We start from the raw sequence: 9,397 nt of genomic DNA, 5'->3' as shown, positions 1-9,397 counted from the left end.
AGTGAATGTGTTCATTTCTGCTTCCCTGCCTTTGCTCATGGAATGCCCGCTACCTGGAATGCCCTCCCTCCTCCCATTTTCCTTCTCCATCTCTCCTCTTTGCCTATTCTTCACTGCCTAAAGTCCCGTCTCTTACAGGACTATCCTGGCCCTCAGTGAACTCTCTCTTATAATAATAGTAACTACCACGTATTGAGCATGGAGGGTGTGCCAGGTAATTCACATTCATTATTGCTCATCCTTGTAAAACCCCTTGCAGGTAGGTAATTTGAGGAAACTGAGGTCCCAAGAAGTTTTCAGTGACTTGCAAGAAACTATACAAGTAACACATGGCTAATCCTGGATTTCCATCAGGTCCATCAGGCTCTAGCTGTTCCCAGTCTTCTGCCCTGCCTAATTGCACCAGCCTCAGTGCCTCTGATTCAAACAGCTTTGCCTGCCTGGAGAGGAATAAATAGAATTTTAGCCTCCCAGAGTGCGAAAGGCTCCAGAGTCATCCGCAAACACGGTGCTGTGGTGGATGGCATGGGTGTGGAGGCAAGTGCTGGATGCAAACGTCCACTGTGATGGGATGGGATTTCTCTACTCTTCATACACTGTTTCCATCTGTCCCCACGTTGGGACCTGGTACACACTGTGAAAGGGCATTTAGTGGTACACCTCAAGGAATTTGATAGAGCTCTTTGCAAAATGATACTTAAATTGTCTTGCAGATGTTCTACTTCTGGGAGCTAAAGGCCCCCCTTCCTCAGAATGGAATGAGATGGAAATGAAAAGAAGGCTGACATTTATCAGAGGCTAGGGAGAGCCTGTAGGACCCAAGGGTTAGGGGACAAAGGGTTAAAGTGAAGAAGAATTCACAGTGACGATTTTGTTTCCTTGGTATGGAGAGAGAGGTAGCCCATGGGACAACCCCAGGAGCCATGATCAAAGGACCTGCTGATACTTTGGCTCCTCAATGGTCTAATGAAGAGCTAGGGGGGCAGGTCAAACAGGCAGAGGTTCACCTGGTTTCCCACCCTGCTGCAGATTGGGAGTGAAAGCCATACTTGGAAAAGAAGAGTTGTTTGTTTTTACCGGGTGTGCGTTCCGTTCACTGGAGCACCCCGTGTTATCTGATGGACCCTCTAGGGATTATCCGACTCAAAAGGGGATGCACCTTTGATTGTCTATTAACTAGGCTAATTGACAACTCTGTAGGGGCAGAAGTTCAAGGTAGAAAATTCATAGATGCAAGTGATTCTTATCTATGGAGATAAAATACATTTTGCCCAGTAGAGACACAATTATTTCGACTCTGTTGCAAAAATTATCCCGAACATCACACTGCTTCGTGTTACAGGATATTAACTAGTTTTGCAAATAATTAGCAAATTCATGTCAGACTTCTGATTTCCTATATACATGTCTACCTGTTCTTTAAATTATTGTTTAAATTAGTTTCAACATCTTGCTGGTTCCCTCATTTAATGAGTTAAATAAAATCCTTGACACATTTTCATTTCGTATTTGTATGAAGGTCACGATTCTACCTTCTTGAAAATTCTATTTTCGCATAGACTTGGTGTGCTTGGCTAACTAAGGATGTTTAATAATGAGTTCTACTTCTCCTTCTGCCCACAAGTGATGGCACAGTCCCGAGTTGAACTAACAGTAGTAAGAGTAGCAGGGCTCTTAATTTTTCTCTTCAGCTGTCACACCTTCCTAACTTGTAAAAGTCATCGTTCATGGAATTCTCATACCTGGAGTACATTCTCAATGCAATTTTAGCCCTCCTTCCACTTTCTAAGCCATCTGTAGTAAAGAACCGGTATTTTTATTTCCAATCCACTGAGAATAATATTTTTGTCAAATACAAAAAAAGTGAATTTCTAGAAAAATAATCACATGCTCAGATGTTGAAGCAACGTCAAATTGCTGTAAAAGTTGCTGATCGCTTACCCTGAACTTTTATACTCATCTCATGGGAGCTGGGTACAAACAGTTCGAGGGCTTGCACTAGTTTGTGGTCCAAACTTTGAAGAGTACTGCTTTCTCCAAAGGGCAGAAAAGACTTCTACTTCCCCAGGCCAACTTGTCCTACAAAATCCCAGGGGACCAAACAGGCCTGGGTATACAAGTTCTTTCCTGAGGTTGGGCAGCTTTCCAGTGAGTGATATCAAGTATGGAAGGGACAAGGGTCGACTCTCCAAATGTTCAACCAGTTCCTTATTCTGAACCAATGGCCCTTTCAGGCTTAGGCTATTGCAAGGAAGGTCCTCCGTGGACATTCTCACCCACCCAACTTTCCTCTTCCAAATCCAGTTTCTTGTCTTTTATTCCTCTTGTTCCCTGTATTAAGTAGAATACAGGTCTGGCTCTTGTAACAAAACCCAAAGTAACAGTGGCTTAAACAAGATAGGAGTTGATTTTTCTCCCTCTAACAGTCTGAGCATGAACAGTCCATGGCTATTATGACAGCTTTACAGTGTGTGAAACTGACTCCTGTCTTGTTGTTCTGCTCTCCTCAGCGCACAGCTTCCCTTTTGTGATGCAGTAGCCACTCCGGCTCTCCTGCCATCATGTCTACAGTCTGCCAGCGGGAGGAGGGATCAAGGGAGAAGAGCAACCATCCTCCTTCCTTCTAGGGACATGACCCAGAAGTTGCACACATCACTTCTGTTCACATCCTATTGGCCAAAACCTAGTCACATGGCTACACTGAGATACCAGGGAGGTTGGGAAATGTGTCTGTATTCTGGGTGCCCATGTGGCCAGTTAAAATCCAAGGATATGTTACTAAAGCAAGAAGAAGAGATGGATATTGGGGGCCCACGAGCAATCTCTGCCACCATCTTCTTAAAGTTCCTGGGTCAGATGCCTCTATTCTTCCTACAACAGCTCTCCCTCCCTACAAAGGGAGGAGATTCTGCCCCTTAGTAGCACATTCCTTGCAAAACTTGGGCCAGATGCTTATGGAAACTTTGCTCTGTCACACATACTCCAAAGGGGTGGATTGTGCTCTGCTCTTATTAGGGTGAATGTGGATCCTTCAGTTCCAGTTCAACTCCTTACTAGAAAGACATGGTTATTTTCCTTACTAGAAAAAGTAAACACACCAAACCAAGCAATGATTTAAAGATTTAAAGGTGCTACAGCTTACTCTCACATCGGGGGAAGACCATTTCTCACATTAGCATGCTTTGGCTCTGCCTGTTTGGGAACAATAGACCTTATTACCATGGTGCTAAGGCTTGAATTACTCTCCCTTTACTATCCAGAAGGGATGGCACCAACTCCTCATTCCATATATACATTTTTTTAATTCCAAGAAATGAGGGATGATGATGAACAACTAAAACTTATTGAGATTTACCAAATGCCACCTGTTCCTCTAACATCGTGACCTGGTTTCCTGCGTTTAATCCTCACAACAACTCTTTGACGTTGGCAGTATTACTGTTGTTTTCAATTTACAGATGAGAAAACTGAAACTTAAAAAGAGTTAAGGAACTTGCCTAAAATAATACAGAATCAAGCCCCTGAGGGATTTAGATTCAAAAGAACACTTGTATTTTTGTTTTATTTTTAAATTAATAGTTATTTGGAATTTTCCTAATTATCAATTTTCACGGCAGAAAAGTATGAAGAAAAAATAGACGTCACCCATCATACCATTTTCACAAAGACAGCCACTGTAAATACGTTGCTGTATTTCCTTAGAGTCATTTTCCTCTGTTGTCCTGTCTCTCTTGTTACTTATCCCTGGTTTTGCTTTAATATCCAGTAACCTAGCTCGCCACAGAAATGCCACTCCTGGCTCATAGGCACACCATGCTTCCTCACTGTTAATGCAGCTTCATCTAAACCTCCAGCCTTGGTGTGACCTTCAGAAATCACTCAGATTGGAAGTAACTCTGCAGGATGGGGCCCTTGTCGTGTAATATTCACACCGGGAAAGGCCTGGAGACGTTTTTCAGGCAACGACAGGAGCGCTCAGATATTTTTTAAATGTCACTGCGCTCTTTAAGTTGTAACTCCAATCCTCCCTGGTGGCTGCAGCTTGAACCTCAGGGCTGCAGGGGAGACGGGACGTGTGGCTTGGTCCCAATCTGAAGGCCTCAGCTATCAACAAGAAATTCCCTCAGAGGAGACCTCAGCCTTTCTCGGGCAGGAGCCAAGACATTGAATCATATGATGACATTCGATAATTTTTTTAAAACAGAGCACATCCAGAACGCTAAAATTCTAATGGCTATGTATCCGTGAGGCAGGAACTTGCCCCACTCTGCATGGTGCCAGACCCTCAGACTTGGGGCATGAAAGACAAAATTGTGAGGCTAAAGACGCCAGCTTTCCCTGAAGCCAGTTTAATCTGGAAATGTTTATTCAAACTGTTCACATTAAGGATCCTGTGACTTTTTGAATTTGGGCACATTTGGTTAGAAGTTTGGGGGGCAAGAAATATTCCAGGATGTCAAAGAGAACCGGATGAAGCATTCCGAAGGGTTCTCTTCTCTCTGAAAGACTCTATCATCTACTATCGAATGCTCATTCTTCTCTCCTCCCAGTTCTTTTCAACATTTACTGATTCTTAGCAAAAGATGCCTTGTCATGTTAGTCACCTTTGAGGACGTTGGTGGCTTGTCCTCTGCACTCGATTGTGCATTCATGGCGGCCTTGCTCACCCTCCTCAGTGTCGCCCTCATGGCCAAGCAAGGAAGCCAGCACATGTAGCTGCTCATTGGATGTTGGATTTGTTCCTGGGCTAAGCTGCAGAGGAAACGTTGCTGAACCCAGATATTCCAAAGAGGTCCCTAGATGAGCTTGTGGGGGTCCTGCTTTCCCTCATTTACTTTGTTCAGTCCTCACAAGTCTCTGCCAGGTGCCTTAGCCCCATTTACTAGGGAGGAAGTTGAAGCTCAGACAGCCAGAGATTTTCCAAAGTTCCCTCAGTAGCGAGTGGTAAAGGCAGGGCTGGAAATGAGCTTTCTTGGCCCCAAAGCCAGCGTTCTTGACCTGATATGACAGCTGTTCTCATTTTGCCACAATTCTCGGGCTGTGGGAAAACCTGTCCCAATGTGCGTGTGGGGCCGAGGCAGACGGAACACTTCCGTGGCCTCTGTCTGCATTGCTTCATCCACGAGCCCACCGCGCCAGGCCCTGATGGGGCTCCACAGCACGCTCCTGGCAGCCTCGGGCTCGTTGTTTTTCTATCGAGACTCTTTCATTCCTTTCTCCCTGCCCCCTCGCCTCCCTACCAAACACAGAAATGACCCCAGGAATAAAATGCAAGAGCTCCACCAACAGAAAGCAAAGGTTAGAAATTGAACGCCACCCCTCCCGAAGCCAGGAAATTCCAGAGACGTGGTTCTCATGGCAAGGGGACTTCAAGTTACATATTTTGCAGTCTGGCTAACCAGTTGTACTTTTCAGTGTGAGGCTTAAGACAGGGTCTGCCTGTGCCACAAGGGTGCCTCCGGGCTTTGAGACCCATATTAGATTGCACACAGGCTGTACTGTGGATTAGCTGTGAGATTTGCAAATGTATAGTTTACAATGTGGTAAGAGCCTCGTGGCCCAGGAGCGAGCTCTGAGAGCGGTTACTGCGGCGGTGCCGGTGTTTGGGGGGATTTGCCCTTCAAACCTCCAGGCTGCAATAGCATAGCTGGGGCCTACGGAACTCCCCTGCTGTAAGAGGCAGTCTAAAGTTAGTTTAAAGCGATTTTCCTGAGTCCTCCCTCCTCCCCTCACAACTGGATGTGTTTCCCTGGGTAAAACCTTGACTGCCTCAGAAGTCCGGATAAGCCAGAATGCCCAAGCTTTCAGAATTGGAAGACAGGTCTCCATTAGAAGTGGTTTCTTAATCAGTTGTGAGCTAAATATGGGGGTTCTGTGGCCCACCTCACCCTGCTCTGTAGGTCCCCAGCGGGTGGGCAAAGCACTTGGTCCAAATGCCCCAGGCTGAGCACCTTCTGACCCAATGCTCCTCTGGCCCCAAAGAAGGGCCTGGAGAGTTCTCCAGCCCATGGCAGGCCCAGGGTAGACCCTCACCCCAGCCTGTAGAATGGCAGTGGGAAAACCCCAAGCTTTCCTCCAAAAGCCACCTTAGACTGGAGGCCTGAGAGTCCCATGACTTCCCTGCCCCTTTCTGGAGCTGTCCCTGGCCCCAGAGAGCAGGCCCCAGGCCTCTACACATCACTTCTCAAGGATCTTCCAGAGTCTGAACTTCAGCAACTAAAGCTGAGCCCCAGCCTCAGACAAATCACCAAACTGGCTGATTGATTTGGGCATCTTCCCTGCTTTTCTTCTGTGCCCACTTCTCCCCTCAAGACCCCTCCCCTATTTCCCCGCAACCTTCTTGTGCCTTGCAAGTGCCCAGCACCCCTCCCAAGCCAGTCTGCCTTGACCATATCCCCTCTGTGGGGGGCTCACTCCTTCTCTTCCTCTCTCTCCTCTACAGTCCTCTTGATAAACTTTCTCCCAGCTAGCTGTCACTCACAAAAAGCCCTGATAAAATTGCGTAATAATGTCTGACGTTATTGTGTTCTATATGTGAAAAACATATTTAACAAATCTTCTCTCTTAACTCTCACATCAGCCTGTGATATTCTCTCTGTTTCACCAGCGATGAGGGAAATAAATACCTGTCTCTCAAACAGCTTCAGTGGCCTGCCCCAGATCATGCCACTAAGAAGTGGTGAGATTTGAATTCAAGCCTTCTGATCCCAGATACCAGGTACCCTTTCCTTTATCAGCCGCTGCTTTCTTGCCACGGCCCTGCTGGGACTTAATGGCTGCTCAAGACTTAATCTGTTGCTTGTCCCAGCTGGGTTTGTATTTTAGGACCCAGCGCTTCTACCAGAAGAGTAAGCCAGCATCAGAGAGGGGCCAGTGGGAGAGCCTGGGGGGCCTTTCTGACTCCCCTCCCAGCAGACCTCAGCAGACGGCTCCTGCTCGACCTGCTCAAGAGAGAAATGAGTCATACTCATGCGAAGAGCTTCTGAGGGCTCTTTTCTGCCAAACTGTAAAGGCAAAGCCAGGGAGACATTTCTTGAGGTACCATTTTGAGTGATGAGCTGACACTGTCGAGCCCACAGGTTTCCCTCCTCCTTTTCATTCTCTCCTTTCCTGGGGGTTCATTCTTTGCTCCAAAGCAGGGAGGCTTCTCTCAAAGACTGGTTGTGGTTCCAAAGCTGGTCCTGCTGGCTAGGAAGCTCACTCCTAACTGTGAAGCTGGTGACGCCCCTCCTCCAGCCCCCTCAAAAGCCCCGAGGTCCCTTTCCTCATTGCCTTTCTTCTTCCCCCACTTATTAAATATTTGTTTTGCATGAATGAATGAATAGATGCTGCTCTATTCCTCTGTGCATGGAGCCATGTCACCCAGACAACTCGTTTCCATGGATAGGGCTTGAAGATCTTAAGAGGTCACCTTTTGCTGGAGCAATTCTCAGTTTTTAAAAAATGGATCACCAATGCAAAATGTAAGGCCCTATAGCTCTTGGTCGGAGCCCATAACTCACCAGAAGTCATTTTATTTACAAATAAATGCATTCAGATGGAAATGGACACAGGCTGCCTCTTACATAATTGGACCCATGGTTGCCCCTTTGGCGTAGCTGGAGAGGACTGGAATAGCTCTTCTACCCAAATGTCACTCATGCCAGTCTGTCTCAATGAGTGGGGTCCCACCATTAGAGATACATTACTTTGTAGTTTTAAGATCCTTTTAGACAAGCATTGTCAACAAGTCAATATGTGGTTGGCGTGACACTAAATATTCAGATACATTTATCTCTATGATTGGGGTTGCATAAAGACAGCATCATTATCCTAATCAAATTAAAGAAAATCCATGCAAGATGAGATTCACATGCTTCTTATTTTCTGAAACTGAAGGCACTTTGCTGCCTCTAATTCTGCCTCCCCCATTCTTCCCCACCCCCCTCTACTGTCTTCTATATTAGGACGCAGGCTCAGCAGCCCCTCCTGCCCCTCCTGCTCTTTGGGGTCTCCGGCAACGCCAAGTCACATCCGTGGATTCCAGGCCTAAAGCCTAGAAGAGGAAGGGAGAGTGTGCGGGGAAGAAATGTGTTGGAAAGCAGTAGGAGTGGGAGACGAAGGAGACAAGCAAAGAATAGGAAAGGAGAGAGGTAAAGAGGTGCTCGTGGAGAGGACAGGAAAAAAAACTATGTGCCTATTTCCTATAGGAAGCAATGATTCGTCCTTGGGGGCTAAGGCTTGAATCCTTTCTCCCTGGGCTCACTTTATTATAGTTTGTCCCAGGGCCCAGAAGCCCACCTTTAGGGATGAGCCGCTTCATAACTTGACAGCCCGTTAGCAAACCTCACTGGTTAGCCTGGGGCTGTTCCGCATGCTGCCAGTCTGCGGTCATCTGCTCCTCTAATCTAATTGAAGGTCAGATGGTGAGGCTGGGCTGTGTAGACCAGGCCTCTTGTGTAGATGTTTCATTCACACCTTCCTTGGCATCTTCAAAACCATGGCAAAGTTTTAGGGAGAACTAAATGTGTGACTTGGTCTATTCGAGTTGTTCAGTGGGACTGTCTATCCCAAACGCAGGATGTTGGAGAAAAAGACAGGGAGTTCAACAATGATCAAGCAATGGATTTCCTCCTTCGCAGCATCCACTCACAAGCCTCTGTTCTCCTGGTCCTTATTCAGAGATCTGGGCCAGATAGGGAGTAATAAAGGGAGGTAGGGAAATGGGGGGGTGGTTGTTGGCTGCTTTGGGAGAACAAGGCTGATGAGTAGATGTTGCTTTGCTTAGTTTCTTTTTTGAACCAAATCTGTGTGGAGATATTGGGTCCCCAGCCATCAGAGCTATGCAACTGTCTGCCAGGGCGGTGTTTTCTAAAGTGTTGGCTCTCAAGCACAAAGGGGAGTTTCAGTCTCCATGGCAAATGACTGCCGCCGTAACCTGCAACGGACAAAGCACGCCTCACCCTTTGAATTTCTTGGGGGGCTTCTGGACTGCAGGGGTGGGGAGAGATACAGCCTGCTTGACTCCCACTTTCAATGAGTTCTTCATGGTTCCAAGGGGCTCCTCCTCTCAGCCCCCCAGAGCATCTCATTTCACCTCATTTACATCTTTGAAAATGCTTACCAAAACTCTAGCAAAGGACTTGTACCTTTAGCTTCTCCCACTGAGCCAGAGGTTTGCAACATTTCCCCCACAGCTGCAGCACATAACAGCAGTATTCTCAAACTCTGTTCTCAGGACTCCTTTTCATACCCTTAAAAATTATCACAGACTCCAATTAGCTTTTGTTTATATAAATTATATCTATCAATAATTTTCATTGATGAAAATTTTTAAATATTTTTTATTAATTCATTTAAAAATAATATCAGTAAGTCCCATTATATGTTAATATAAATAATACTTTTATGAAAAGTA

This window comes from Equus przewalskii, chromosome 14, assembly GCF_037783145.1.
Source record: "Equus przewalskii isolate Varuska chromosome 14, EquPr2, whole genome shotgun sequence".
In the NCBI taxonomy this organism is placed as follows: Eukaryota; Metazoa; Chordata; class Mammalia; order Perissodactyla; family Equidae; genus Equus; species Equus przewalskii.
Note: the sequence above shows the minus strand (reverse complement) of the source record.